The sequence below is a fragment of the Balaenoptera borealis genome (genome assembly GCF_965194805.1).
Source record: "Balaenoptera borealis genome assembly, chromosome: 12".
NCBI classification, from domain to species: Eukaryota; Metazoa; Chordata; class Mammalia; order Artiodactyla; family Balaenopteridae; genus Balaenoptera; species Balaenoptera borealis.
The window spans coordinates 69,269,378-69,278,113 of NC_138869.1; the positions used below are offsets into that span (position 1 = coordinate 69,269,378).

Here is an 8,736-nt window from a genome sequence, read left to right on the forward strand (position 1 = left end):
TCCTCAGTGAAAGGGGATGGGGGAGGGGAGGCTGGGGGGAGAGCTGCAGTTGGCCCCCTCCCTTAGCCCAGCCAGCCCCACCACCTGAGGGTCTCTCAGACGCCCGAGGAACTGGCCAAACCTACCTCAGTGACCCTTTCCAAGTCTTAACAAGCAGGATTCCAGGCTTTTCTCCTGCCTGACCTCAACCCTTCCCTCTCCAGCCAGGGCCTGGGCCAGAAAGAACCACAAACCACAAAACAACAACCAGAAGAGAGCTACTGTGACTTAGTAAGCTCCAATTTAGTTTTCACTGAGCTGCTTTTTCTTCTCCCAAAGCTAAAGAAATAGAATTCTCCCAAACACGAAATAAAGGGCAGAGTCGGAGGGAGGGACCCTGCGCTTTGCTTCCAGGGGTGGGGGCCACAACCAGAGCGGCTCCGTCTCCCCTCCAGCCCTCCGAGGGGACGCTCAGCCTCCTGGCTCCTCTGCAGGCCAGCAGCCCAGCCCCTAGGGCTGAGCGGGTGGAACGAGGAAAGCCAGGTCCAGAGAGGACTCCCCGCCTGCCCGGGGTCCCCAGCACACCCTCCCGACATTGACATTCCTGAGCCAGGCCTCCGGACCTATGGTGGCCCTCCCCCTCTGCTTGCCCCAGTTCCCTCCAGCACCTACTTCAGCTCTCTTCACCTTGACCTCTGCTGGGCCCAGCCCAGCCCAGGTGCTGGGAGAACTCAGGGATTGTGAATGGAGGGGTGGAGTGGGGTTTGAACCCCCTGAGCTGTTTAGACGCCTCATTGCCCACATCTCACATTTCCACGAAAGGAGCGGCTGGCAGCTCCACTCCCCAAAGGGGACAGTGAGGGAGAACCTGAGGCCTCTCCCCTCCTTCCTACACCACCCCCACCCCCTTGGGACTGCAGGTCACCTCTAAGGCCCCCCTCTCTCCTATCCCCCTGGGGACTTGCGCTGGCTGGGCAGAGGTGTGGTTTGCTAGACAGTCTCCTTTCAAATGGACAAAGCCTAACCCAGGAAGCAGGTCATCAGAAGCCCGCTCCACCCCAGCTGCACCAGCAACAAATCTCCACCTGTATGATTTGGGTCCTTAAGGAAAGGGGGTGACCAATTATCTCCCTCAAACCCCAGCAGCACAACCCTCTCCCCACCTGGACCACAACTTGGGGGGATCACATCATCCTCATCTTGCATCCCAGCCTGCACGGTGCCTCGCATCCCCCACCAGGGTCTGTGGAAGTGACTGAATGATCCCTGGGGTCTTTCCACCCTTCTCTCCCAGATAATCTATTTCTAGAATAATAGGAAGAGTAGCCTTGCTCCAGGCACTGACCCAGCTCGAGCCATGTTCTAAGAGCAAGAAGGAGGGAAGAGTGGGGGTCTGGACCCCATGCCCCCTTCCCTTCAATTCCCTGAGCTGTTCCAGCTCCCTGGCCTGATCAGGAACCTCCCAAGTTCAGACACCCCAGACCTCACTTCAAAAGCCATCCTCTCCCTGTTCCAAAACAAGGGCCTGGTTCAGAAGTGACTGGCTCTGTGCTGGGCATGCGGTGGGCACTGAGAAATGCGTGTGGAAGGAAAGAAGGAAGGGATGGAGGACATAATTCCTGAGCTTCATGCCAACGGAAACTAAGAAGGGGGAAACAAACCAATTGCCCATGCTTCCCCGACCCTTGGAGTCCCTCCAGCCTCCTCCCTGTGGGGCTTACCCTTCAAGTGAGCAACTGAGATACTTCTTCCAGGAAGCCTGCCCTGATGATTCTAGTTCCCCTAATCTCCTTCCTCCACAGCCAATGCCATAAAGCCTCTCTCTGTGTGTTGTTATTTGGCACTGATAAGCCTGGGAGCAGGTTAAGGGCCTGGGTGCACAGCACCGCCCTCATCTCGGTGTCCCAGTGCCCAGCCCAAGGCTCAGAATGCAGGAAATTCTCAATCAACAACCAGACAAAGCCAGGTCCCTGCCCAGAGCCAGCACAGCACCACCCTCACCAGTGTGGAGCCCAGGGCAGGGAGTGGGGGTCTGCAGCAGCATTCCAGGTTCCCGGAGTGGGACTCAGACCTTACCCTGAATTCTTACAACCCTCTTGTGTGGGCAGTCATGGAATATAATCCATGACCATTCAGTTATTCAATGTGCCATCCGAATACGTGCTGAGCTCCTGCTGTGTGCCAGACTCTGTTCTGAGCACTGGGGAAACGCTGGAAGTGAAAACAGATACAAACACCTGCCCTGTGAAGCCAACATCCCAGTGGGGAGTGGCGCAGGAGAGACAATAAATACATCTACACACAGATGGGTGGCACTTCAGGGGATCAAGGAGCTATGAAGACACACAAGGCAGGTAAGGAGAAAGGGAATGACTCAGAGGAGCTTTTTCAGAAAAAGATAGTCAGGGAAGGCTTCTCAGAGGAGGTGGCATTAGAGCAGAGATTAAAAACAGTAAAGGCATGAGCCATGTATCTGGGAGAAAAACATCCCAGGTAGAGAGAACAGCAAGTGCAAAGGCCCTGGGGTGGGCATATGATTAGCATTCATTGTTCAAGGAACAGCAAGGAGGTCAGCATGACTGGAGGGCAGTGGGAAGGGAGAGAGGCAGGAGAGGAGGTCAGAGAGGGCTCCAAGCACAAGATCAAGCAGGACCTTGTGGGCCATGGTGTGGATGCAGAAAGGAGGGCCCACTGTGAGCACAGCAGGCAGGGACTCGGGACTAGAGAAACCAGAGGCTCAAAGGCAGCCACCTGCTAAGGCCACAGCAGCTCCCATCAGTTGGAAGGCAAAGCAAGCAAACCTCATTGGCACTGGGTCCCACCAGTTCAGCTCAGAAAATGCCCAGCCTTGACCTTCCCCCTCTCCCAGAGCCAGGGGGCCAGCCACCAAGCTCACGCTTGCTCAAGGTCTCCTCCAACCAGCAGCCCCCATGCAGACCCCCAGGCCTCTCCTTCTGGCCCCAACTCACCCCACCCCCACTTGCCAGGACCATCCAGTTTTCCAGCACAACATCCAAGTGGGCAAGTGCCTTTGTTTGCAGTTGTTGCTATTGTGGGCTTCCTGCTCATGCTGTTTCTTCCTCTCTCCTCCTTCTTCCTGTCTCCCCTCCTGAACCCTGGCACTGCCCTGGAAAGCGGGGGCCCACTGGCTTAGGGAGTCCATGTCCAAACCCTACTGCCTTGCACAGCCACGAACAGAACCACAGCGGTGGGGGAGACTTCCCACCCTAAGGCACCCTGAGGCCAGGCACAAAGAAGGGGCCGTGACATCTGAGAAGCAATCACCTGCCAAAAACTTAAGAATCCAGGTCAAGTCCCCAATCTTTATTTCTATATTCAAATCTAAAAATAACCCTGTAGCGATGAAGTGTTTTTACTAGAAGTCATAGCCCAACCAGAACACGGGTCCAGAGACTAGTCTGTCCCCCTGAGGGACAGAAGGGTGGCTGGGAGGGTTGAGTGTGGGGGACCCGGGGAGGACTCAACCTCCTGGTCCCGATGCAGGTGGCCCAGCCTGGGACCACCAGCCAGCTGAGCTCCCCAGGGCGTCATCACAGCCCCTGGGCGGCCAGGGCTTTCTCCAGGAGAAGAGGGAGGCTTAGGGAGACACCACAGCTTGCTCGTCAGCATGGCTCCAGCCGAAATGGCACGGGCTGTCATTATGGGCTGGCATTTCCCAATTACTGCAGATAATATCTACCTTAATTGAATGGGGTCCAGATAATGTCATTATGCACTGCATTCCCCAATTTATTTAATATACGTGTGTACACATATATTTATGCCTCACTGCTGCCACGAGATTGCTAAACGGTGAGGTTAATTATAAAACATTTCGACGGGAGTCATCAGCTTTCATTTAAGGGTGATTTTTACTATCCTTGTGGTGCTCGTTTTTCCAAGGAGCCAAGAGAAACTTGGACAGGCGGCTAGAGACTCTCTCTGCCCTGTGGGCTGGGGGGCTGGGGGGCTGGGAGGCAGGGCTGCAGGGCAGGCTTCATCTTTCCTAAGCAGGTTCCCTTTATAAGCCTCCCTTTCAGGAGCAAAGCTCAGGCAGGGAAAGAGAGGTTGGGGGAGCAGAGGGGGGGGGCGGTACTGAGGCAGAAGCCCCCAGAGCTTGACTCCAGGACTGGCGGGGAGCAGAAGCTCGCTGGGAAGGCAAAGCTATATGCCTGGGGTTGGGCTGAGAGGCAGCAGGGAGACAGTGGAAGAGAAGCAGAGCAGAGGACAGAGGGAGGCCAGAAGCTGCACAGCCAGGAAAGAAACAGAGCTCCCAGGAGCCAGAGAAAAGGCAGCCTGCACTCTGGCAAGGACCAAAGGCAGTGAGATCTTGAAATTAATTTTTGATAGTCCCCTGCTAACTAGGGCAGAGTGGACACGGAAACAAGCCCTCCCTGCTCTTTCCAGGAGCCGCCACCAGGCTGGGCGGTGGAGGGGGGAGGGGGGGGTGGACCAGAAAGCTGGTGCCCTCCACTCGGGCCCGCTGCCCACCAGGGGAAGCCCCTCGGCCTCCTCCCTCAGGTTGGCCTGGGCAGCCAGCAGCTCTGCCAGCCCCAGTGAGCAGGGCCAGAGCCCAGATGCCAGCTCCCCCGTGCCTTCTCTGGGTGGCAAAGGCAGCCTCACTCTGCAGAAGTGAGATAATCTCCCATCCAGCAGCTGGCAGGCCCAGCTACCCAGGCTGCCAGTGGGGCCTGCCCACTGGAAAATGGGGTGCTAGACTGAGCAGAGGAGGACAGCAGGGGTGGGCAGATGTCTTGGGGTCACTGGTAATTAGGGGCTGCGGCCCCACACTTGTCTAAGGGAGAGGATGTGTCTAGTGGTTGTAATTATAAAGCTCAGAAGCCCATGGTCCTGGTGCCATCGTTTCCTGCCAGCTGTCCCCCTGCAGCGGGACAGGTTCGGGTGTGGCCAAGCATCCTGGAAGCTGGGCAGGGGACCCCTCAGGGAGCAGGTGGGGGCTGCAGAGCCCTTCTGGTCTGGGCCCACCCCCGACTTGTCTGGCCAGCACACTGCTCATTCACAGGCTTGCTCGCTGACTCTCTCACCTACCTCAGCTGCCTGCCTGCCGCTGTGCAAGGCGCTCCCTCCTGGAGATGTCAAGCCTCCAACAGAATGAAGCCACACAGAGGAAAGTTGGGGGAGGAGAGAGGAGGGAGGTGGGAGGAGCAGCCTATGCTGGACCACTGAGGCCAAGAAGGCAGCTCAACTCCTGGCATGCTCCCTCCTCCCCTTCTACCAGCTCAGGACCTATTTTATGGGATGTGCTGCATGCCCCACCCCCAACATCCCATACATCTCTCTCCTGAAAATCCACCACCGGTAGAGCATTCCTTTGGGTTAAGCATTGCCTTCTTCCTCTCTGAATCTGTCTTCACAGCAAATGCCCCTGGGATGGGTAGCCCTAGAAGTGAGCAAGACCTCAGGAGGGAAGAACTTTATGATGTTTTTGTCCCTGACAGGTGTGAAGATGTTGACATTTAAGGGAAAGTTGAGGGCTAGAATGACAAAAGTTGGGGGGAGATGAAGACAGTGGTCACCAAATTCACAAGTGGACAGGCATGCCCATCCAGGGCTAAGCAGAGGCTCAGAGGCACCATCCCCAAAGGTTCCCGACCCCATCCCAAGGACAGAACACTAGGGGCTGGGAAGGCCCTCCAGGAAGTGGTCCTCTAGGGGATCAGGGAGAGGGTCAAGGGCTCTGACCCCTACTCCCCTCTGTAGCCGCTTCGGGGGCCCTTGCCACTAGTCCCAGGGCCTGCCCAGGAGAGGAGATAAGCCCCCTGCCCTGTCCGTTGGATGTCCACACCCAGGAGCCTCCAGACTGCTCTGTGGGAATTCTCTCTGCCACGTCAGGAGGGGTCATCAGAAAAGCTCCTGCAAGTCCTCACCTTTTCATGGAAGTTCTCCCACCACCTTATGCCCTGAGGCCTCTGAGGAGCAGAGGTGCCCACCCAGAGCCTGGGGCCCAGCATCCAATGTGGAGCCAGGGAGAAAGCAAGGCAGACCCAGGACACATCCTGGGGAAGGGGCAATGGGAACTAGAACATTCTTCACTTCCACCATGAGCTGGCCCAGGGATGGGAGGCTGTGGGAATGGGGTGCCCAGTATGGAGACTCTTACAGAGCTGGCCGCCCTGCCAGCCCTCAGTCCCCAACCTCACCCCAGAATGGAGGAGAGGAGGGACTATGAGGAACACACACACACACACACACACACACACACACACACACACACACACACACAATCCTCCCTCCACCATCATCTGGCTTTCTGCCAGACTGACAGAGGGGCAGACAGACTAACCACGGCTCCAACAGACACGTGGTTTGGGGCACCCCATTAAGCAAGACCAGCTCAGTCCCGCAAAGCAGCTTTCTCCCGCACCAGGGGCAGGGAGGGTGACCGGAGTATGGAAAGAGACAAGAAGCCTCCTCCAAAAAGGACGGAAAGTCTGAAGGCGGGGGTGTCACTCGCGGCCTGGGGGAGGGGGCGCTCTTAGGTTCGGGCCTCAGGACTCCCTGCCGCCGCCACTGCCGCCCCATTTCAGCACAAACAGCCTCAGACCGTCCCGGTGCGGGGGCGCCTCTCGCAGTCGCGGCCTCCCCCTCCCAGCCCCGCCCCCGCGCGGGGAGGGGGCGCTTTCAGCTCCTGAGCGCCGGGGAAAGCCGACCCCGGAGGGGACCCCCCCACACACACAAAACACGCACACACAGACACACACACAGACACTCGGCCCGGCTGCCCGCCCCGCGGCCGCGTAGAAGCAAAGGTTCATCAGGGTCCCGGAGAGGGTCGGTCCCGAATATCCGAGAAGCACCTGACCGTGAAGTCCCGGGGCCGCGGGGAGACCCCAGACCCTGGGGTGCCGTCCCATCCCGCCTCCGCCGAGAGCAAGCCTCCGGCGCCGGGGTCGGTCGGAGACGAAGGCGACGCTGGGGCGGCCACGGGAGCGGGACGCGGGGCTGGTGTGGGTCAGGGAGCAGAGGCGCGCGAGGCTGGCGCTGCTCTCCCGCCGGGAGACCGCGGGGAACGGGGGCAAAGGACGGCCCGCGCCCCCGCCCGCCCTGCCTCTCCGCAGAGGGGGCGCTCTGATGCCGCCGCCCCCACCTGAGCGCGGGCTCGACCCCCCAATCGGGGGAACCCGAAACAACCCCAGGCACAGAGACACTTTCCCCCAGGCCCGCGAAAGAGCCGCTGCCCTACTGCCTGTCTCGGGGCGGTGGGACAGCCGGCCCCAGCCCCGAGGGGAGACCCTCTAGCCCGGGTCCCGCGCCCTCCAGCCCCGAAAGCTCCGGTCCGCCGGCCCTCTGGGCAGCCCCGAGCCCGGGGGCTTGTCAGAGGCCACATCCCCGAGCCCTGGAGTCCCCGCCGCAGCTCGTGCCCCAGAGGCCGGAGGGCACGGTCCCCTCTGTCCGTTCCCCGCGGGCCACAACTCACCGCGCGCCGGCGAGGGCTCGGTGGCGCACCCGCCCGCGCCGGGGGCGCAGGGAGGCGGCGGCCGGAGGCTGGCTTTTCGCGGTGGCCGGAGCCCGGGCCGCGGCGGGCGGCTCTGACGCTGCGGTCCGAGCCCGGCGCGGAGCCGCCCGGAGTCCGGGACGCAGCGGGGAGGAGCTGGCGGCCGCCCGGCCCGAGCCGCCTCCAATCGCGCGGCGGTCGGCTGCTGCTCCGGCGAGAGCGAGCCAGCGAGCTAGGGAGCGGCGGGCAGCCTTGCTCCGTCCGCCGCGGAGCCCGGCGTCCGAGCCGGAGGGAGAGAGGAGGCGGCTCCGGGGCGCGGGGTCCGGCCGAGGGCTCCGGGCTAGGAAGGGAGTGGAGCGTGAGCCGAGCAGCGAGCTCAGCCGGCTGAGATGCGGGCGCCCGGCGGCGCCGCGGCAGCTGCACGGCAGCAGGAAAGAAGGAGAGCGAGCTTGAGAGCGCGCTGGAGAGCGAGCGAGCGAGCAAGCGAGGAAGACGCCGAGAGGGGAGGCTGCGGGAGGGGGCGGGCGCCGGGAGCACGAGGGGGCGAGGGGACCGCAGCCGCTCAGCCCGACGCCCACTCTGCTGCCGCCGCACTCGGGAAGGCGGGAGCCCTGCCCGCCAAGTTTGCTCTGCAGGTGCGGCCGAGCGCGCGGCTTCCGCCGGCCTTTTAAAGAGAGAGCACCTGGGAGCCCACCCCCGACCCCGCACCTCCACCGCCGGAAGGCTGGGGCTCGCCCAGCTCCCCGCCACCCCTCCGCACCAGCCCCGCCTTCTGCTCCCCCTCTCACCACGCCCCACAGGCGCCCTCTCCTGGAAGCCCCCTTCTCCCCCCTCCCCCGGGGCGGATGTCTGCTCCTCGACCCAGAGGACTTGGCAGGGACCCCTCCTGACCCCAAAGGTCGAGGGTCAAGGAACATAGCATCCCGACACACTCCCTGAGAAGTACAGCAAATACAGGGATGCCAAGGGGTCACACTCCTCCCCACCCCCACCCCCATCCTCCCTGAGAATCACTAAGACCCCCACCTTAGGCCAGCTTATCACACATCTGCACCACGCACGTGGCGTGTGCCCCCATGTGGCATGTTCATTTGCACACCCCACTGCTCCTGGTTTGAGCATATGACACAGGACGGGAGGGGGAGGGGATTCCATTTGCCCCTGGTCACACAGCCTTCAGGAGCCCCTTCCCACTGAGGTCCCCTCCACCCCAGAACGCCACCAGGCTTGGGGAACTCCCACTCCATGGCCCACAGCCCACTGGTCTCCCTCCAGCACTGGTCTGCAAAGTGTAACAGGTG

At 61.0% G+C, this 8,736-nt stretch overlaps 1 protein-coding gene across 8 annotated transcripts in view; it reads right to left on the bottom strand.

The window, feature by feature from the left end:
* The window catches only part of GRM4 (glutamate metabotropic receptor 4), a 112,457-nt gene extending 104,305 nt beyond the window's left edge, over positions 1–8,152 (bottom strand). For 4 of the 8 annotated variants that reach the window (XR_014232190.1, XR_014232191.1, XM_082345059.1 and 1 more), the window contains exon 1: positions 7,418–8,151. The gene's annotated coding sequence lies outside the window, so the exon portion shown is untranslated. Of the gene's footprint in view, positions 1–6,797; positions 6,826–7,417 lie in introns of those variants that run through there. The other 4 variants (XM_082345060.1, XM_082345057.1, XM_082345058.1 and 1 more) reach the window with 3 other exon arrangements.
* Between the last annotated feature and the right edge of the window lie 584 nt (positions 8,153–8,736).